At 47.1% G+C, this 22,760-nt stretch overlaps 1 protein-coding gene across 3 annotated transcripts in view; it reads left to right on the plus strand.

The window, feature by feature from the left end:
• The first annotated feature begins 6,769 nt into the window (after positions 1–6,769).
• The window catches only part of KIAA0232 (KIAA0232 ortholog), a 96,622-nt gene continuing 80,631 nt past the window's right edge, over positions 6,770–22,760 (plus strand). Inside the window, exon 1 of one of the 3 annotated variants that reach the window (XM_073012521.1) lies at positions 6,770–6,933. The gene's annotated coding sequence lies outside the window, so the exon portion shown is untranslated. The remainder of the gene's footprint in view (positions 6,934–22,760) is intronic. The other 2 variants (XM_073012520.1, XM_008017981.3) reach the window with 2 other exon arrangements.

The following is a 22,760-nucleotide window of genomic DNA, read 5'->3' on the forward strand; positions in this document are numbered from 1 at the left end:
GAGATTTTCCTGTTGAAAAGGACACGTGAGCGGGACTTGTGAGGATGAATACATTTCTCAGAGCTGGGAAGTGTGCCCCAGGCTTGGGGAACAGCCGGTGTGAAGGCGCGAGGGTGTGCGGCAGAGGTTTGGTGCGACTGAGGGCTTTGGGGTCGACTGACAGGTTTGTATGCAGGTGGCTCTGAATAAAGCATTAGCTTCTCTGAAGGCAGGTTTCCTAATTTTCTCAATGAAGGAGAGTAATAATGCCACCTGGTAAGGGGTGTTACTTTTTGCGAGTACTTTTCAGTATTGAATGGTGTAGGGCCTCTTGTTCCTCCCCAGTTCTGCACTGCTGGATCACATGGCATCAAGAGGACACAGATGGGGAGCGAAGTGAACTGCCTCCATTGTACTCTGGGTCTGCCCCCTGGCTGTACATTGGCTACCCACCGCTCTTATAGAGAATCCCCCTCTGGGACCTCAGTACTCCACAGGGAGCCCACCAGTCCCCACACTCTAACCATCTCAACCCAATCCATCTAAAGCCCCCCCATCCTGAATGTCACATTTTGGGGGACCTTCCGTTTCTGAATTTGGTGTCCAAGGATGAGTGAAATTCCTACCCAAGGCTAGGGACCTTGAGGGGGCTGCTGTGTTTCAGAGATCCCAAATCCTGGTGGCGGCGAAGCTGCCTCTCATCAGGAGAGGTAGGGCAGGTGGACATTCTGACCACCAAGGTCTCCCAGTCTGAACTGAAGGCACCTCAGGGATCTGCCACCCAGTCCAACTTTTCCATGCGGGAAATGGAGACTCTGAGAAGCAATTCGCCTGCCTTGGACCTGGTGCTTGCTATAGGCAGGCTCCATGCCAGGAGCTTTCCCTGAGGGGTCTTCTCCCAGTCACTTCTTCCTGGAAGATGCCAGCTTCCTGCCATGGCCATCAGACTATGAAATCATTATGGCATGTCAACATAAATATAATACCCATTTTAATAGCTATCATTTATATCTGTTTCCCCTGTAAACCCTGTGGCATCATCAGCTGTTACTAGCAATCCTGTGTTTTAGGAACGACCCAAATAGGGCTGTAAATCTTCAGCACTGTCTGATCTTTATTTATTCATTCAATGTATATGAATTTTGAGCGCCTGCTGTGTGTGAGGTCCTGTTCTAGGAGCTGAGGAGGCAGCAGCGAACAAAGTAAACACAGCCCTGCCTGTCTTCCTGGAACTTACAGTTAGAGGGTGTGCAAAGCCATAGGTAAATACATATATGACACAGCATGTGTTGATTAGTGCTAAGAAGAAAAAAATCAGGTGGGCATAGTGGTGCATGCCAGCAATTCCAGCACCTTGGGAGGCCAAAGTGAGAACACTGCTTGAGGCCAGGAGTTCAAAACCAGCCTGGGCAACAGAGGGAGACCACACTCCCGGTGCCTCCGACCCCCTACCCGCTTCTCTAAAAGAATTTTTAAAAATTAGCTGGGTGTGGTGGCACACTTATAGTCCCAGCTACTCTGGAGGCTGAGGCAGGAAGATTACTCGAACCCAGGACTACAAGGCTTCAGTGAGCTATGATTGTACCACTGCTCTCCAATGTGGTGCAGAGTGAGACCCTGTCAAAGAAAAAGAGAGAGAGAGAGAGAGAGCATAAGAAAAAAAGCAAGAAGAAAGAAAGGAAGGAAGGAAGGAAGGAAGGAAGGGAGGGAGGGAGAGAGGGAGGGAGGGAAGGAATGAGTCAGGTGACACAGAGGGGTAGGTGTTATACTATTTTATTACCACAGAAGATTTTTAAGTATAGTGGGTTGAATGTTGGCCGCCAAAACATATGTCTATATATTGATTAAAAAAATCATTCCTGGCTGGGTGCAGGGGCTCACACCTATAAATAAATAATCATTTCCAATTCCTTCGCATGCTAATTGTCCAGACGCAGGGTACTTCTGGGCAATGCAGAGGAAGCCTTGTGAACGGTTTGTGTGGTTATAATGATGACAGTAAGTCGGAAGCCAAGAGGGAGGTCGGGTCGGGGTCTGGCCTTCAGGCTCTGTGGAGAGAAGCCTTCTTTGCTTGGGCAAATCCCAAAAGGGACAGGGATTCACCAAACATAGGAAGGGGCTTCGTATACTTGCAGATGGATTAAAAGATGAGTGTTCACTGCTGGAGGGTGCTCCCACTGTGTGCATTTTAGAGAGATGCGAGCCAGCTCGGAGAGAGGAAGTGACTTGTTCAAGGTTTCACTGTGCCACATGGCCGTGCGGGACTCAAACCCAGGTCTGTTTGAGCTCAGTATGACGGTAAGGTCATTTCGGAGACAAATTCACCAGGTCAGTGCACTAGGGCTCTGGCTCAGGCAGCCAGGGAGAGGCTGAGGCTGTAAATACAGCGATGAGGGAAGGGGCACCTGGGAGGGAAGGCAGTGAGTCAGCCATGAACATACTGGGGCCTGGGGAGGGTCCCACCAGCAAGGCGGACAAGCCCAAGAGGCAGTTCTGGGTCTTGGAGAAAGGCCGGGGTAGGGGAGAGATACTAGGTGTCCCTTCCATCTTCATGTTACTTAACGGCTACTGGAGTGGAGGAGACTGCCCTAGTGGCATGCAGAGCGATCAGAAAGGAGGGAATGGGAGGGACAGAGGAAGAGAAGGACCTGGAGATGGGCAGTCAGAGCTAAGTAGTGGGGGCTTCAAGGAGGGATGGTCACGGATGCTGGTATTTACTGAGTGTTTGCTGTGCGCCGGGTACCCTCTGTGTGGATTCACTTACCCCTTCACCACAACCCTCTGAGGCAGATACTGTTATTATGATGCCGACTTTACAGATGAGGAAACTGAGAGGCTACGTAATTTGCCCATGTCAGTGAGCTGATCGGCCAGTGTGCTTCATCACCAGGCTCCCCTACTTCTGGGATAGAAGGTTGCTGATGACATTGTTGATTTTCCATGGAGTGGGTGGAGGGATAGAAGTGAGGAACAAATTTGGAAGCAGGAGACAACCACACCTCTGATCTGGTTTGGCCCTGCAGGGACAGGCAAGCGGAACAGGCGTTATTCCTCTGTCATTTCCTGCACTAGGAAGCCAAAGCCCTCAGAAGGTCAGGGGCTTGCTCAACGTCACACCATGAGGCTATGCCAGAGGCTTGAACTCAACTCTTTAGGCCTGGAATGATGTTACTACCCCTAAGAGGAATGGAAAGCCACTGAGAGGAGAGGCTGCCAGGATGCAGGTGCAGGCCTGGGGTGGTCAAGAGAGAAGGCCATGACGTGGGCCACCTTGACTGACAGCATCTAAGCTGAGATGCCCAGTTAGTATCCCAAGTGAGGGTCTCGGTCCCATGGGGAGGCTGTGGAGAGATTATCTGGTCGTGGTTTTATCTTGGCCTCATTCATTTAAAAGTTGTCTCATGATGGAGTTTAATGATACTGTGTGGCCCAGCAGCAAGCACAGGGCTAAAATGAAATCCTGGTGCTGCCTTTCAGTAGCAGTGTGGCCTGGGCAAGCCATCTAAAATCTCCAGAGAAGCCTTGGCTTCTGTGGCTGCAAAATGGGGATTATCTCTTCCCTGCCTGGGATTGTGGGAGTTCAGGACAATGTGAGCAGAGCACTTGGCATGCACCTGGGGGTCAGTAAACAGGAGCTGGCATTGTTCGTGTCAGGTGACAGGTGAGGGTTTGTACATCTTTTATCAAAGTGTAGCTTCATTGAAATTTTGTTTCTAAATCTCTCTCACACACACAGGCACAGAACAAAGGAGATATCTGAAATCTTCCTGCCCAAGTCCCTTGTTGTGTAGATGGGGAAACTGAGGCCCAGAGACGGAGATTATGTACCCAAGATCACAGAGTCAAAGAGGCCTGGCCCGTGCCTGCCTTCAGTCCGTGTGCCACACAACATCACAAAGCGTCCTGAACCCAGCCTCATCCCTGCTGTTCACTAAGCATGCACATTACACAATCACTGCCCCAGATGGCAGTTGCCAGAATCCTCGCTGGCATTGAACATCCAAGTCAGAGGGCACTCAGAGTCGTCAGCTTTCTCCAGCATTGCCTCACCTGGCTGTAGGGGCTAAAAAGCTGTGGCAGGTGCTCCTGAGACTGGAGAAATGAAATGAATGATCTCAGACATACACAGGAGACAATGGTTTCTTCTTAGAAAATGCTGAAGGGGGAGTCTACCGCCTCCACACCAACCGTGCCTTAACGAAGGAGTCCTCTGGCCTCATTTGCATACCCAAGGGATCTTAGCCCACAAGAGGGAGAAAGCTAGTGTTCTCCTGTGTTTAAGTTGGCTGATCTCTACCCGGGAGCTTTAAGGAAGGTCATGGGCAGTGTGGCACACTAGGGGGGTCAGGGGCTCATGCAGAAGAGGCCTGTTCCTGATTGCTGAAGGGAAGGTGGGATTGTTTTCTCCCTGATGTCCACTCTTGACTATATCACAGATGATAGTTCAGTCCTACACCTACAAACTGGCAGGCCCCGTGCTGGGCTCTGGGCATATGAAAATAAGCACCACAGGCAAGATGCCTGCTCTTGTAAGATACAGGTCTTGAGTGAGGAGGCTGAGATGAATGAGGACACATACAAACGAGATAATCTCAGATACTGATAAGAGCTGTGAATAAAGAAACAAAACAGAGCAGCGACATGATGACTAGGAAGGTTGGCTACTCCAAATTGGGCATCTAGATGTCTCTGGGCAGGTGACATTGTATCTGGGCCCTTAACATGAAGGAACCAGCTACGGGCTCTGGGGAGGGAGTTCCTCAAAGAAATCAGCAGATGCAGAGGCCCTAAGGCTGGAAGTCAGCTGAGACTCCTAGGATTTTTATCAAAATAATTTGGAGGACAGGGGGCTATTTCGTTAAGAAAACAAAGTAAACCAGACACTTTCTTTCCCTAATCTGTCATCTTTCCCCACCAGCTCCAAATCCTATTAATACAAGATAATTCCTACTTAAACACCTCTTCTTCCAAGAAGCCTTTAGGTTCTACTAGTTTATGGTAGAACCAGTATAAAAACTGGTCTGTGGCAAAATAAAACAAAGGTCAATAAAATGTGTGTGTGTGTCACTATACAGGTGCCAACTGTGTTTCCTTTCTTCAGAGAATGAGATATACTGTTACTACTTTTCAAAAAATTTTGCTGTTAATACTGTTTTGTAAAATACGATGTAGATGACATGTCACCAATGTAGCAAAAATCAAAAGTTGACCATCCTTTGCAAATCCCCCATACTTTGGTCTGTGAAATCCTGGAGCCTGGGGGCATCTGTGAACTAGGCTCTGAAGCTCTGCTACTCTTCCCTCCTTTACTCCCAAGTGGCCCTGGATTTCCCATACCCTTTCCATTCTCTTCTCTGTTTTTAGAGTTTGAGTTCCAGGGGGCACTGGGACTGTGCGTTCCTGGCACTAAGCCAGGTCCACAGCAAGCACTCAGAAGACATTGACTGAACGCGTGATTTATGATGATATACATTCACCTGAGAGAATGCTCAGAGAATCCAATTAGGAGCAAACTGGTGAAGGGAGACCGTAGGGTAAAGGAAACGAAACCCCATATGTCAGAGCCAGGAGCCTGGGTTCACATTCTGTCTCCTGCAAGAGGTGGTTTAGCAGGGTCAGAAGGCCCTGTCCACTCAGCAGCAGTCAGGCTTGGGTGAAATCACTTTCTTTGAGTCTCAGCTTCCTCACCAGTTAAATGGGGATGACAAAGCTTTGTCCCACGATTTTTGTAAAGAACAAAAAGATATGTTTGCAGAAAAACACTCTGTAGATAGTATGTAAGTGACAGTTCCTCGGTTTGTCCTTCCATGGATGTATGGAGCATCCAGCCAACCCAGCAGATGACCTCCTTCCAGTGTTTCAGCATCTTCTCCTACAGGTTCTGAACAGAAAAGCGTAGTGCCTGGCACCTAGTGGGTGCTCCATAAATGAACAAATGAGCCCAGGTAAGTCACTCCTCCCCCTGGACTTGTTTCCTCTAAGTAATCTCCCTTCCGTTTCCAGGTCCATGATACTTATCTGCTTTTTTAGAACAGGCCTAGGAGTCACATTTAGGGAAGGTAGGTGGGTGTGAAGACACTTTGATTAAAAGGTTAATGCACATTTTTGGTTTCCACTTTCGAATCTTCCAGAATTTATTTTTGCTTACTTAATAAAAAAAGAGCCATGTGACATTTCTTTAGCTTGTGTTCTGGGTTCCTTAACAACAACAACAAAAAACTAAAGTCTTTATTTTAAACCGCCTACTCCAGCCATCCCAGGACACGGCGAGGAGGGGGCGCGGACAGGTGGCGCGCGTGCCCGGGAAGGCGGGGGCTGCACCGGGCCGCGGGCGGGGCCGTGCACTCCAAGCCCCACTTCCCCAGCGCGGGCCGGGGGCGGGGCGCGGCGGCGGAGTTCGGGGGCTTCTGCCGAGGGCAGTCCCACGTGCCCCTCTGCGGGAAGCGTCTCCTCTCCGACGCCCAGCACACGGGTGGGCTCCCGCTTCCTGCCTGCCCTCTCACCTCCCAGCGGCTTCCGCCGCCCCCGCCAGGCTGCACGGCGCGTCCCGGGCCCTAGACCCCCACGCACCAGGCACCAGCCCCTGCGTGTCCCCCGGAGTCTTCAGCCCGCGATCCACCGCCCGCGCGCGCCCGCGGCCCAGCCGGAGGGAGGGGCAGGGGAGGGGCCCGGCCGGCGCTGATGTAATCCCGGCACCCGGGCGGAAGGATATGGAGCGCGCCCCTGGTTGGCGGGGCGCTGAGGCCAGTTGCCGGGTAACGGAGCGGAGCGGCTCCCGGCGCGCCTCCTCCCGCCCTCCGCCGAGTGGCGCTGGGGCCGCCGCCGCCGCCGCCGCCGCCGCTTTACGTAAGGCGCAGGCCAGGGCCGCCCTGCGCTCGGCAGCCGCCCGCAGCCCCTCGGATCCAGAGGAGAGGCGCCCCCGCCGGCCGCCGCGCCGCCCGGCAGCCTCGGCAGGTACCGCGGGCAGGAGGCGGGGAGGGAGGGCGCGGGGCAGCCCCTCGGCCGGGTGGGCGCGGGCCCAGGCAGGCCGGACGCTCGCCGCCGTGGGGCTCCGGGGCCAGCCCGAGGGAGGCCGGGCCGCCGCCGAAGGCTTCGGGGCCAGCCCGAGGGAGACCGGGCCGCCACCGGGGGCTCCGGGACCAGCCTAAGGGAGGCCGGGCCGCAGCCGATGGCTTGGGGACCAGCCTGAGGGAGACCGGGCCGCCGCCGGGGGCTCCGGGGGCAGCCTAAGGGAGGTCGGGCCGCCGCTGATGGCTCCGGGGCCAGCCTAAGGGAGACCGGGCCGCTGCTGATGGCTCCGGGGTCAGCCGAGGGAGGCCTGACCGGCTCCGACCCTGGTGGTTCCCAGGCGTGCGGGTGAGCTGTGGGCCCTGGGACCCCCGCCTCGACCCCAGGACGCCGGGACCCCGGCTTGCGGCTCGTGCGCCCAGGTGGGCAGCGGACGATGAGTCCGCACAATGGGTTGCCGTCGGCTGCCTTCTGCCTGGTGCAGGTGTCGCCGCGCCGGGGCGGCTCTTTTGAGGGAGACGAGGCGGGGGTGCTTAGACTTGAGGATAGGACGCGGAGCCCCGAAAGCGGGCGCGGGAGGAAGGCTTCGGCCGGCGGGAGGCGCCCGGCGTCCCCGGCAGCGGGGTCAGGCAGGCAGACTGGGCCGCTCGCTCGCGTCCCCTCCGTTCCCCTCCCCTCCAGCATTGTCCTTTTGGGGCCCCGGGAAGGGAAAACCGCGGGGCGGGGGAGGAGGGCAGCAGGCGGGCGGGGCCGGGAGGCCGGCTGAGCGACTGGCGCGTCGGCCTATGGCGCGGAGCGCGGCGCGGGGGGCGGGCCTGGCGGGCGGGGCCTTGCGGCGCAAGGTTTGGCGAAGGTTACAGCTGAAGCTAGGAGTGACAGGCCCACGGTCACCCGTGCGCCGCCCGGCAGACCCCGGCGCAAGGAGCGCCCCGAGTTGCTGCGGGGCCTGATCTGCCTCCTTTCCAACAATACGCGTCTCCCGCCGGCATTTCTAGAGCTCTGCTTCTTCCCCCTGGAGAAACCAGTGTGTGTCGTGTTGGAATGCTTCGTGTTGCCCTAGAATTCAGCTTGCATCTTGTGGTGCGCAGATGACAGGACCTGCCGAACTCTTGGTACAGACCCCTAATTCATGGCAGAACTGTCTTGATTTCTTTTTTGCCACCTTTCTGTTTTTGTCTTCTATAGGCAAGCCATGAAGACTTAACGCAGTTAAAAACGGGAGGGAGATTCAGCAGAGAGGAGACATGCGAGATTCTTTGGAAAAAAGTACATAAATGTGGTTCTTGCTAATAATTACCTGGGTTGGATACTTTGACTTACTGCTCAAGTTCCTAAGAAGGGATTTTACATTTCCGGGTCTTGTTTTAAAAACTGTTAGAAAGCTTGTGAGGGAGTAGGGACAAGTAGTTTTGATAACAGGCGATGCTGTGGATAAAACTGTACAGCAAAATGCCCAAGGTAGATTCTTCGTGTGCAAAATAAGACCCGTTCCAGAACACTTTGACCATTTCATGGACTTAGAATTTAAAGGCAGGGGGAGGGGAGGGGGGAAATCTGTCACTGCATCCTCAAGGTCAGATATTCTTCCATCAGTTATTTCGGATTGAACCATTCTTAAATAGGTCTCAGAATCTCCATGTCGCTTCCTTATGACGGAGCCTGTTTCCTAAATTGTGCCTTTGCATACCTATAGAAGCTCCTTTCAATTAATACATCTTATAACTCAGATTCAGTTGCTGTACTTTCCAAATAATGCATTTTTAATCAAAAAGTAGTTTACGGCTTCCATTTTGGGTGTAATGGTTTTTATGTAAGCCCGTTACATCAGTGATATGCCAGTTTTTAAACATTGAGGGGAGGGGAGAATATTACTTAGGTCCATGGGAAGTAGAATTCAAAGTGCAGGTGCTTTTTTGTTTGCTTTAAAGAAAAAGTATAGTTCTTTAACGACATTAACGTAAGTCAAATCTAACTGTTTTAAGGATAATTAGCTCGTTTTACAAGTTGCAAACATTTAAGAAGATTAGATGATTTTTTCTTTTTAGACAGAGTCTCGTTCTGTCGCCCAGGCTGGAGTGCAGTGGCACGATCTCGGTTCACTGCAACCTCTGCCTCCCGGGTACAAGCGAGTCTCCTGCTTCAGCCTCCCGAGTCGCTGGGACTACAGGTGCGTGCCACCACACCCGGCTCATTTTTTGTATTCTTAGTAGAGAGGGAGTTTCACCATGTTAACCAGGATGGTCTCCATCTCCTGACCTCCTGATCCGCCTGCCTCAGCCTCCCGAAGTGCTGGGATTACAGGATTACCGGCCAATTAGATGAATTTTTAACACTTCCAGTGATAATATAGGGTAATATAGCTAGCCTGCTCTGTGCTTTATTGTACGGTAGCACTCTTCAAAAGAAATTAGATTGTTCTGGTTCTTTATTTTTCATTGTGTGGAAAAGTACTGAGCCTGGGCTTTGTCCTTATTTTTGTAGCATTTGATTTGGCAGTTAATGGCTTGTGAGCTAGTTTCCTCATCTGTAAAATGGGAAGATTGATGACACCTGTTTCACAGAATAGTTGGGATGATCACAGGAGGGAAGATGTGAAATTTCGTCAACACTCCAACCCTTTTAAAATACTCGACTAGTGTAATTGTTAAAACCTCAGATTGCTTGCTTGGCTGGAAGCTTTTAACTTTGTTTTCAGGCTCCTCCCCACCCCTTGCTATCCATGCTTTGCCTGACTGCCAGAATCATCTTTCCTGAGCTCAGATCTTGTCAGCCTCTGGCTCAGCAAGCTTCTAAGACTGCCTGTGGTTTGGACCTTAGAATTCAGAGATACCAGCATCACAATGCAGGCTGCTCGCAGTCTGGACCCCAGTCATCTCTGTACTTTATCTTGTCCTCTTTGTCCCCTTTCCACACTGTCCAGTGTGAAACCAAGACTGCTCTTGGTTCTCTGAACATGCCAAGCTATTTCAGACCTTCTTTGCTTATATTCTTTTCTCTTATTGGAATGTCCTGTCTCACTCCCACTCAATCTTAAAGAGTATGTTAATATTATAGAGTATATTTATTTTTATGTTTTCTGACCCTGGGTTAAGTCTCCACATGCAGTTTTTTGTTTGTTTATTTTTGAGACAGGATCTTGCTCTGTTACCCAGGCTTGGAGTGCAGTGGTGTGATCACGGCTCACTGTAGCCTCAACCTCCCAGGCTCAAGTGATCCTCACACCTCAGCCTCCTGAGCAGCTGGGACCACAGGCATGTACCACCATGCTCAGCTAATTAAAACAATTTTTATTTATAGAAATGGGGGTCTCCCTGTGTTGCCCAGGCTGATCTCGAACTCCTGGGCTCAAACAATCCTCCCACCTCAACCTCTCAAAGTGCTGGGATTACAAGCATGAGCCACCGCACAAGACCCAGATGAAGTATTTTTAATAAACATCATTGCCAACAACAACATTAGAAAATGTAGTTTTACTATGTTGAATGTAGTTACTATTTAGAATATTTCTTTACAGTATTTTTGGCCTTTCACATAATCACATAATAAGTGGTATTTTATACAAAGTAAAAACTGTCATCTTTCCCATCTGTATCTAAACTTGTAGGGTCTAATGACATAGACTCAGCGCCTGCATTGTCATCGGCCCGTTTTTTGGGTAGGGGGAACCAGAGCACAACGTTCAAAATATTCCTTATATTGGCCGGGCACAGTGGCTCACGCCTGTAATTCCAGCACTTTGGGAGGCCGAGGTGGGCAGATCATGAGGTCAAGAGATTGAGACCATCCTGGCCAATATGGTGAAACCCCATCTCTACTAAAAATGCAAAAATTATCTGGGTGTGGTGGAGCACGATTATAGTCCCAGCTACTTGGGAGGCTGAGGCAGGAGAATCTCTTGAACCGGGGAAGTAGAGGTTGCAGTGAGCGAAGATGGTGCTACTGGACTCCAGCCTGGCGACAGAGCAAGACTCTCAAAAAAAAAAAAAAAAAGTTCCTTATATTTGAAGTATAATTTAATTCCCAAGAGATTACATGTTTTTTCTTTAAAAAAAATTTTTTTTTGGAGATTTATTGTATGCATCAAAAGTGATTGTGTTTGAGAGGGCTTCTTAAAAGAATATTAGAACTGGATTTGAAAGACTCAGGTTTGTTCTTGGCCGTGGACACGTTTGTTAAATCTCTCTTGGAAGTCAGTCTTCATTTGTGAACTGAGAACAGTTACTCCTTTTGCTCTGTAGTACATTTAAAGTGGCTATGCTTTGTGTACTGCACATCCTTACACAGATATAAGGTAACAAGGTATTTTGCTTTATAGCATTTTTGTCCTGCTTGTTACCCAGCCTGGAAATCTTTAGAGGTTTCCTTTCTTGACCAGATTTTTACCAGGTTTGCTTCCACAAGTCTTTTCCATCAGTCTTTCTCTTGACTCTTTCCTTTCCTGTTTCCTCTGCCCCTACCCTCCCTGAAGCTCTTACTCCTTTTGAAGATAGTTACTGTAATCCTCCAACTGGCCTCTCTTTTTTCTGGTCTCTCCTCCTCTGTTCTGTTGTCAGAATTATTTAATATGCAAATCAAATCATATCATGGCTCCTCTCCCAAGAATACACCAGAGGTTCTCAACATTTTCCCCTGTTCCATCACACCTGAGGCATATGGCAGTTTTGTTGGTAAGGTTATGTATGGGCTTTCTCCTGCGAAGATTTTTACCTTGGAAGTGCTACCACCCTCCTCCCCTGGTTGAGCATTAATGTTAAAGAGTTAGGAAATACTCTAAGATCTTTGCTGTCTGGGCTAATTCTTACTTTTAGCTTAACCTTTTATTGGATCTCTTTTTTTTCGTTTTTGTGTGTTTGAGACAGGGTCTTGCTCTGTTACTCATGCTGGAGTGCAGTGGTGCCCTCTTGGCTCACTGCAACTTCCACCTCCCTTCCTTCTCCTGCCTTGGCCTCCTTAGTAGCTGGGACTACGGGCATGTAACACCATGCCTGGCTAATGTTTGTATTTTTTGTAGAGATGGGGTTTTGCTCTGTTGCCCAGACTGGCCTCGAACTCCTGGCCTCAAGCAATCTGCCCGCCTTGGCCTCCCAACGTACCGGGATTATAGGCGTGAACCACCATGCCCAGCCTGCATCTCTTCTTGTCACCTTATATTTCAACACAAGACCTCTGGCCACTATTGGCAGACTACTCTGAAATATCCTTTCCACCTTTCTCTCTCTTTCTGAATCTTGGAGTCTTGGCTTAAATGCTGCTAACTCTACTTCTGTAATCTGATTTTCAGAATTAACTCATTATTTTTCTCTCTCACAGTGCTAGCCGGATACCTCTACTTATCTGTTTTTTCCTTATGACACTCTTGTTTATATACATGAAGGTTTTTCTTGGTTTATAAGCTCCTCGAGAGATATAGAGGAAAATCTTAATCATTGCTGATTTCCTCTAGTGTGCAACATAGTCTTTTACATAGTACTCATTTGTTAAATGTTTGACTGAATTAACTCAGAATTTACAGTCTCTGATTTCAGGAGGAGGAGGATAGAGTTGGAATAACTTTGTATGAGAACTTCGTGAATCCACATGACATACTCAGAACAGGGCCCAGCATATAGTAAGTGCTCAGTAAGTGGCAGCTTTTAGCTATTAATTTGAACAGGTGGAGAGAACACTAGTGGTTGGATACATTGGTTGATTGTATATGCTAGTTTATTATGACAGTGTCCACATACTTATTTCTGGTGTGTGTGTAAATAAAAAAAAATCTCATTTTCTTTCTTTCTTTTTTTAATTTTTATTTTGAGACAGAATCTCGTTCTGTCGCCCAGGCTGGAGTGCAGTGGCGCAGTCTTGGCTCACTGCAAGCTCCGCCTCCCGGGTTCACGCCATTCTTCTGCCTCAGCCTCCTGAGTAGCTGGGAGTACAGGCGCTTGCCACCACGCCCAGCTAATTTTTTGTATTTTTAGTAGAGACAGGGTTTCACCATGTTAGCCAAGATGGTTTCGATCTCCTGACCTCGTGATCCACCCACCTTGGCCTCCCAAAGAGCTGAGATTACAGGCCTTAGTCACCGCACCCGGCCTTTGTTTTTTTTTTTCTTTTGAGACCAAGTCTTGCTCCGTCGCCCAGGCTGGAATGCAGTGGCATGATCTTGGCTCACTGTAACTTCCGCCTCGTGGGTTCAAGTGATTCTCCTGCCTCAGACTGCCCAGTAGCTGGGATTACAAGCGCGTGCCACCATACCCAGCTAATTTTTGTATTTTTTAGTAGAGACGGGTTTCACCATGTTGGCCAGGCTGGTCTTGAACTCCTGACCTCATGATCTGCCCATCTTGGCCTCCCAAAGTGCTGGGATTACAGGTGTTGAGCCACCACGCCTGGCCAGTCATCTCATTTTCAACTTGTACCTATGTTCTTTCATTAATTTTGTGAGTAAGTTGGAGAGGGCTTTTGCATAAACAGATTCATGATGGTGGTCCTAAATTATTCTGAAGATAGGCAAACCTGTCTGTAGATGAGCAGGTTTTTTGCATATGGCTTAAGAAAGTCTGGAGAATTGGCCAGGCATGCTGGCTCGCCTGTAATTGCAGCACTTTGGGAAAGCAAGGTGGGAGGATTGCTTGAGCCTGGGAGTTTGAGATGTGCCTGGGCAACATGGTAAAACCCTGTTTCTACAAAAAAATTTTAAAAATTAGCCAGGTGTGGTGGCACATGTCTGTAGTCCCAGCTACTAGGAGGCTGAGGCAGGAGGATCACTTGAGCCCAGGAGATCAAGGCTTCAGTGAGCCATGATTGCACCACTGGACTCCAGCCTGGGTGACTGAGCGAGACCCTGTCTTTAAAAAAAAAAAAAAAAAAAAGTGGAAAATAGAAATTGTCAAATTTTACAGTATACAGTATGTTATTTTCAGGAAAGTTAATGTTTTCACTTTAATCTTACATCTTGTTCTATACATTAAGCAGTAGGACCCTCCTGTTTGGTGTTTGGAATGACTGTTGAAATTCTGTTTCTGACATCTTCCCCAAGTGCTTCCATGTTGCTAGGCTTTCTCCATATCTGTCTCTTCCTCAACGTTGCCCCTAGTTGAATAGGGAGAAGATAAGGAAAACCAGCTATAATTATTTCAAAATTGTTTGCCCAGTTTGGAGATTTTTTGAAGCCCTTCCTTTTTTAATTTAATTTTTTTTTTTTTTAAGTTTTTTGTTTTTTGTTTTTTGTTTTTTTGAGACAGAGTCTGACTCTGTCACCCAGGCTGGAGTGCAGTGGCGCGATCACAGCTCACTGCAGCCAGGACCTCCTGGGCTCAAGTGGTCCTCCGGCCTCAGCTGGGACTGCACGCTCATGCCACCACTCCTGGCTAATTTTTCTTCTTCTTTTGTAGAGACAGGGTATTGCTATGTTGCCCAGGCTGATCTCAAACTCGTGGCCTCAAGCAATCCTCCTGCCTTGACCTCTCAAAGTGCTGGGACTGTGGGTATGAGCCACCATGCCCAGGCAAGCCCTTAATTTTCTTAGATGTCTGATTAATATGTTGCTCCTTGCTAGCATTTTCCCTGAATATTTTAATGGAGAGAAAGTTGAAATAGAGTAGACACGTTTTTAATTCTTTCTTTGGTTGTTTTCCTTGCCACTGCTTTCTTTGGTTACCATCATAGATAATTGAGTCCTGATTGTATTTTTCTTAATCTTTTGCCAGTACCATCTGAAGGAGTTTCTTTTTCTTTTTTTATATACTTTTTTTTTTTTTGAGGCAGTCTTGCTCTGTCACCCAGGCTGGAGGCACAATCTTGGCTCACTCTAACCTCCACCTCCCGGGTTCAAGCGATTCTCCTGCCTCAGCCTCCTGAGTACCTGGGACTACAGGTATGTGCCACCATGCCCAGATAATCTTTTGTATTTTTAGTAGAGATGGGTTTTTGCCATGTTGCCCAGGCTGGTCTCAAACTCCTGAGCTCAGGCAGTCTGCCCGCCTTGGCCTCCCAAAGTGTGGGATTACAGGCGTAAGCCACTGTGCCTGGCCTGTTTTTATATACTTTAAAGTTTAAATTAGTTTAAATTAAATTTGTTAAAGTATATTTTATATGATTTGCCAAAACATTGGAATATAAAGAGCTGTTATAAAGCCTTTTTTTTTTTCCAAGACAGGGTCTCATTCTGTCACCCAGACCAGAGTGCAGTAGCACATTTATGGCTCACTGTAGCCTTGGCCTCCCAGGCTCAATTGATCCTCCCACCTCAGCTTCCCGAGTAACTGAGACTACAGTTGTGCGCCACCACACCCAGCTAATTTTTAAATTTTTTGTAGAGATGAGGTTTTAACACGTTACCCAGGCTGTTCTGGAACTCCTGAACTCAAGCAGTGCTCCTGCCTCCACCTCCCAAAATGCTGAGATTACAGGCGTAAACCACTATGCCTGGACTCAAGTCAATTTTTTAACATGAACATTAAGTCTTTTTCTTCATCTCCCTTCCCATCCTGTACTCATCTTCCCTTGAAGACCACAGATAAATTGTAAAAAATGGAATCATGGTAAAGAGTGTTTTTATGTCATTATTTAAACAAACACTGACCTTTGTATCTTGGAATGCTTTCCATATCAGACATACAGATTGATATGGGTTGGCTGTGTCCCCACCCAAATCTCATCTTGAATTCCCACATGTTGTGGGAGGGACCCGGTGGGAAGTGACTGAATCATGAGGGCAGGTCTTTCCCATGCTGTTCTCATGATAATGAATAAGTCTCATGAGATTTGATGGTTTTAAAAAGGGGAGTTTCCCTGCATAAACTCTCCTCTTTTGACTGTCACCATCCATGTAAGATGTGACTTTGCTCCTCTTTGCCTTCCGCCATGATTGTGAGGCCTCCCTAGCCATGTGGAACTATAAGTCAATTAATCCTCTTTCCTTTCTAAATTACCCAGTCTTGGGTATGTCTTTATCAGCAGTGTGAAAACAGACTAATACCCAGATCTACTTCAGGTACAGATTTGCTTTACCATGTTCTTTTTTTAATGTGCCTAGTATTACCTTGTGAGAAGGTGCCTGAATTTATTTAATTAGTTGATATGAAAAGTTTCCAGGTTTTTGTTATTTGTAACACAGTGCTACAGTAAACATTTTTGTACATATGTCATAGTGAACTTTCATGAGTAACCACCTTACCCTCAGCAGCCTTAAAGAAAATTGACCAACAAGTTTCTAACTGCTCTGAATAATCATTTGTCATGTTAAAAATTTTCTTGGTAGCTATATTAGTTTTACTACTTTCATTAAGGCTGGATCTTTTGTTCTCTGAAGTAGTCCTGTGATATAATTTCATACAAATAAGGAAGCCCAGATTTTTTATATTGCACATAGAATATTAGGTTCATAAAGTTTATAAAGGCACAGGGTTGGTTTTATGAGCCTGTAATTGTATCATACAGGGCCCTTGCTTGGTTCAATGATCTGCTGTTGTAGTTGTAGTCTTGATATTCTTTGTTTTTTTGGTTTTTTCTGTTTTTTTTTTTTTGAGACGGAGTCTCGCTCTGTCACCCAGGCTGTACTGCAGTGGCACAATCTGGGCTCACAGCAAGCTCCACCTCCTGGGTTCACGCCATTCTCCCGCCTTAGCCTCCCGAGTAGCTGGGACCACAGGTGCCCGCCACCACACCAGGCTAATGTTTTTGCATTTTTAGTAGAGACGGGGTTTCACTGTGTTAGCCAGAATGGTTTCCATCTCCTGACCTTGTGATCCACCTGCCTCAGCCTCCCAAAGTGCTGGGATTACAGGCATGAGCCACCACGCCCGGCTGTTCTTAGTTATTGTTGAACTCAGAACCCACATTATTGTTCTGCATTGGGTCCCACAAATTTTGTAGCCAGTCCTATAACGACTTCATAAAAACTCGTAGTAAGAACCCCTCATCCTCTCACCTCCTACCCCATTCCCTGTGAGTGACTACCATTAACATTACCTAATGTTAACTAATTAACTAATTACCGTTAGTTAATCCACTTGGGGACTTTTTAGAATGTGTGTATAAACAACATTGCATATTATACTTGAGCCATTAAAAAAAAGAAAAAACTATTTATTTGAAATTCACAAAGAGTCAGTGTGTATTTTCCTGAAACACTCCATAATGGATCAAGAATACTACAGACTTTCAGAAAATAGAGACTCTAAAAAACTTAGCCTTAAGAAGTTGATACTGAACTGTAGTTTTAGATTTTGGTTTGTTTTTGAAAAAGTATGCTTAACTTGAAGCTTTAGCGAAACAGCCTAAGTTTCAGTGTTAAGATAGCTATCTCTGAGATTTCACCTTCTAAAATGAAGTAAAACCTTAAGCTCATCATAGGTGAGTCAGGAATGAAAATAAAGTTTGTTCATCAATCAGGTTCAGTTGAAAAAGGGATTCGCCAGGATTATTTGGTGCTGTCTTAAAAAGTGGTTAGAATTCTTGGTGAAGTAAAAGGGCTAAGGATTCTTAGAAGTAGCTGCAGAAAATGGATAAGAGGAGAGTGAGCTAACACTGGTTAACAGTTCTATCTGTTAGGGCATGGTGTTAGGGAGCTTAGATAAACCATTTCATTTAAGCCTCCTAACAACTCTGAGGGAGATGGGATGATTGTCATTTTACAAATGAGGAATCTACAACTCAGAGAGATCCCAAAAAACTTCCCTGTGGTCACAGGTAACATATGGCAGAGCAGGAGCCCAGACTTCCGTCCTTCCAACTTAAAGTTCATGTTCTTTCCACTGCCCTACTCTACCTAGAGATTTATTCATTCACAAAATATTGGTTGACTGCCTACAGTGGGCTAGGTACAGATGCCAGGATGGATTAGACATCCAGGAAGTTTACTGGGGAATAAGGGTAAGGTGAGAGGAAGCAGGAGTAGTATGTAGTAAAAGCCTTTTGACTTCCACTCGGTCTGATTCCTGTGAAAGGAGAGAGGAAAAGAATAGTGGCTAGGAACAGCCTCAGATCACTGTACAGTTCTGAGAAAGTCTTGACCAAGCTGATAGGGAATTCTCATGCTGAAGCCATGCATCCTTCTCCAGGCAGAAAGGCCTGAGTCTGTTATCCCTTTTGGATTAAACCATTAGTTGGGGGCAGCCTGATGGAAGCATGGCTTGGTGTCAGTGCTGTTGCGACTCTGAACATGTAGCAACTTGAGGCTGTCAGCTTGGTTTCCTGTGGCAGCTTCTCTTGAAGGGCGATCTGAGCAGGGCACCCTCACAGTAGCTGCACACGGTCCTGTCCTGGTGTGTTTGGGTAGAAAGACTGATAGTACAAATAAGCAAGTAGATGGATATATGAAGTGAAAAATTAGTGCTAAGGGGAAAAACAGAGCAGAAGATGGGGTGTTGCATTGTATGTGGTGGACAAGGAAAGCCTCTGTTGACTCTTGAGCAGAGACCTGAAGAGTAAGAAAGAAAGATGTGGAGACACCTGAGGAGCAGAGCATTTCAAGGGGTAAGGGGGAGCAAGTGAAAGCCCTTGGTTCTGCCTCCATGATGAAGGTACACCTAAGAGGGTTTGCTGATGGCTGAGATGTGGGATGTGAGAGGAGGAGCCATCGTAGTGTGGAGTTGCCCTTTACTGACATGAGGAAGGTCATGGCAAGGGTAATGGTGGTGAGAAATCCGGGTTGTGTTGTTTGGCTTTAGACAAGTTATAAGTTTGAGATGCCAGTTAGATACCTGCTTGTCTAGTAGCTTAGTAGCGTTAGAATTCTGGAATTAAGGAGAAAGAAGCAGGGTAGAGGGAAAGGGTGGAGCAGTGTCTGCATAGGTGGCATTTATAATCATGGGACTAGAAGAGGTAAGCCAGGATTGTGCTGTTAAATAAGGCAGACACAAGCCACATGTGGCTTTTGAACTTTGCATGTGGCTAATCTGAATTGAGATGTGCTGTGTCAAATACACACCAGATGCCGAAGACAGTATGAGAAATTATAATGTAAAATATATCATTAATCTTTTACCTTCATTATATTTGGAGTGATATTATTTTGGAAATATTGGGTTAAAGCAAACATATTATTAAAGTTAATTTCACCTGTTTCTTTTTTAATATAGCTACTAGAAAATATATTTATTTATTTTTGAGCTAAGGCATCACTCTGTCACCTAGGCTGGAGTTTGGTGGTACATTCACAGCTTCTTGCAGCCTTGGTCTCCCAGGCTCAAGTAGTCCTCTCACTTCAGCCTCCTGAGTAGCTGGGACTATAGGCATGCGCCGCTGCATCCAGCTAATTTACTTTTTTGTTGAGACTGGGTCTCACTATGTTGCCCAGGCTGAGCTTGAACTCCTGGTCTCATGCAATCTGCCTGCCTTGGCCTCCCCAAGTGCTGGGATTACAGGAATGAACCACTGCACTTGGCCTAGAAAATTTTAATTACATACATGACTGGCATTATTTTGCTGTTGGAGGCACTGGTGGAGGAAGTGAATGGAAATAGAGAAGTCCAAGGACAGAGCCTGGAAAGCTGGGAGGGGGAGGAGCAGCCAGCAGAGGAGCCAGAGAGGGTGTGGACCCGGTGAGGAGAGGATGATGAGAGGTGTGGTTGCTGTGTAAGTGAGCTGCACTAAAAGTTCTTTAGAACTTGGGTAAAAGGAAGGAAAGTATCAGAAACTAGGTCTACTTAATATGTAGTATGTGGAATTGGTTATTCGTAGAAGTGAATGAGTCCTGGAGATGGTCTGTAGGATCAGGATAGGGTCGGGATCCTTCCCTATATTGTGTTTTGTTTTGTTTTGTTTTGTTTTGTTTTGTTTGTTTTTTTTTTAGAGACAGAGTCTTACTCTGTCATCCAGGTTGGAGTGCAGTGGCACAGCCTCAGCTCACTGCAGCCTCTGCCTCCTGGGTTCAAGCGATTCTTATGTCTCAGCCTCCCGAGTCACTGGGACTACAGGCGTGTGCCACCACCCCTGGCTAATTTTTGTATTTTTAATAGAGACAGCATTTTGCCATGTTGGTCAGGCTGGCCTCAAACTCCTGACCTCAGGTAATCTGCCTGCCTTGGCCTCCCAAAGTGCTGGGATTGCAGGCGTGAACCACTGCACCTGACCATATTTTTCTTTTTTAAGTGATTTTCATGCCACTTGTTTAAAGAAAGCTCTAACGTAGCCTAACTGAGGAATCAATCATGATAGTAGAAAAGAAAGCACACATTTATAAGATTTGACACAGTGCAAGAAGGTGACTCTTACAGCCCTTAAAACTTTGGTCACAGGGTTTTCTTTCATCTTGTAATCTTCACTTAGTAATAACTACCATGAGAATATCTTACCTTCCTTTTGCCATTTCTGAGCTCATAGGGTTTCTTTGAGAATGTTCAAGTAGGCTCCTTGAGTGGACTTAGCTACCATGATAGGAGGGCTTTGTTTTCATTCTTGGTTTTCTGGTTTATATGTTGGTCACGTGGTTACGTTAGTCAGCATCCTTTGGCACTGCCTTCTGTCCTGATTATCTCATAGAGTACAGGAACAGACTTAGGGACATTTACTGACAGCGGTCAGTTGGAGAGCCTTCCTCATGCAGCACGGCGGCTTCTTTTTAATATGTTGGTCGCTATATCCGTGTAGTGTCAGGCAGATGTTTTTTTTCTTTAGACATTATACTTTTTTCCTCTGTATTTTATTATTTCATTTCCCAAAAAACACACTTGCACATTTAAGAGCAGTGTTTTAACAGTTTTTTCCCAAGCCATGAGATAGAAACTGTCGTGGAAACTGAAGCTCCTCTGAGTGGAACTTGCATGGGCCTTTCCAGGGTGGGCAAAAGATGACGTTGGAAAGGACCAGGTAGCACCCTGCGTTTTGCCGTTGGCTAAAGTGGGGTCAGAGCTGGTTGCCATTTTCTCTCTGTCTTGAGGTTCAGGCCTGTCATCTTCTTAAAATGCCTCCAGGCCTGTTGGGACAGTGAATAGTAATGGCCAAACTAAAAACTTTAAGGGTATTATAGGCTAAATGCAGGGAAAAAGGCTTTGCTTTAACCCTCAGCAAATGTATAAAGAGGGCCGGGTGTGATGGCTCACATCCATAATCCCAGCACTTTGGGAGGCCAAGATGGGAGGATCGCTTGAGTCCAGGAGTTCGGGACCGGCCTGGGCAACATAGCAAGATCCCATTTCTTAAAAAAAAACCAAAAGCTTAGCTGGGTGTAGTGGTGTATGCCTATAGTCCCAGCTACCTGGGGGGCTGAGGTGGGAGGATTGCTTCAGCCCAGGAATTCTAGGCTACAGTGAGCCATGATTGCACTACTGTGCTCCAGCTAGCCTGGGTGACAGAGCCAGACTGTGCCTCTCAAAAAAAAAAAAAAAAAGAAAAAGAAAAAGAAAGAAAATTGTGTGAAGGAAAGGCTACAAGTTAGACGAGGAGTGAATAGTATGATGGAAAGGGCACCAGCTTTGGAGATAGGGCACATACCTGGTGGCCCTGGTTTTGACTCTCCACGGGACCCTGAATACCTGTCTAAATTTCTTAATCCATGAAATGGAAGGTTTGGCTTAATTCATGCTTTTTTATGTGAAAGCAGCGTTTGATGCTGAGTAGGTGCTCAGATGTTGATTAAATGAACAAGGAGTAAAATAATTATAGAGAGCCTAGGCACTTCAGGCATGAGCCAGGGATCAAGGTGATGGGAAGATGGGTATTGGCCACCCCTGCTCCTCACCTGTCCCACCTTCACCTGTGTAGCGTAGCATTGGCATCTACTACTTTAAGACATGTTTGAACAACACTAGATTAGATGATCTCTTTCTAAGCTTAAATATGTCATGCTTTTGATGCTGACACCAACCCTTCTCTTTCTTCTCACTTACGTGCTTTATTTTTGAGACAGGGTCTCGCTGTCACACAGGCTGAAGTCTGGGGGCATGATCATCGCTCACTGCACCCTTGACCTCCAGGGCTCAAATGAGCCTCCCACCTCAACCTTCTGAGTCTCTTGGACTACAAGCATGTGACATTATGCCAGATTGATTAATTATTTTTTTGTAGAGATGGAGTCTCCCTGTGTTGTCCAGGTTGGTCTCAAACTCCTGGGCTCAAGCCATCCTCCTGCCTCAGCGTCCCAAAATGCTGGGAGAGCCATGATGCCCAGCTTCTGTGTCCTGTTTACTAAGATAAAAGTTGCACGAGAATAAATGCAGTTTCTTCAGGTGTAGGGGAGGAAGTCAGAGGTGCTGTGTTTGTTTCCTAGGGATGCTATAACGAAGTACCACAAACTTTGATGGATGGCTTATAACAACAGAAGTGTATCTTCTCACAGTTCTGGAGGCCAGAAGTCCAAAATCCAAGTGTTGGCAGGGCTGATTCCTTCCGGAGGTTCTGAGAGAGAACTTGGTCTATGCCCCTCTCTTAGCGTCTGGTGGTTATTGGCAATACTTGGCATTTCTTGGTTTGCATTGGTATATTACTGCAGTCCTCGCATTTGTCTTCATGTGGGATTCTCCCCTGTGTGTCTCTGTGTGAATTTTCCTCTTCTTATAAGGACATCAGATCAATGAATTTGAGTCTCTCATCCAATTTAGGTGGCTCATAATCCAGTATGACCTCATTTTAACTTCATTACATTTTCGCAGACACTATTTTCAAATAAGGTAGTGTTCACAGGTGATGGAGTAAGGACTTGAACATATCCTTTTTGGAGGAAACAGTTCAGTCCACAGCAGGTGTTAAAGTTGGGGGTAAACAATGTCTTAAAAATTGTGACTCATGGCCGGGCGCAGTAGCTCACGCCTGTAATCCCAGCACTTTGGGAGGCTGAGGCGGGCGGATCA

The sequence above is a fragment of the Chlorocebus sabaeus genome, chromosome 27, assembly GCF_047675955.1.
Source record: "Chlorocebus sabaeus isolate Y175 chromosome 27, mChlSab1.0.hap1, whole genome shotgun sequence".
Classification (NCBI taxonomy): domain Eukaryota; kingdom Metazoa; phylum Chordata; class Mammalia; order Primates; family Cercopithecidae; genus Chlorocebus; species Chlorocebus sabaeus.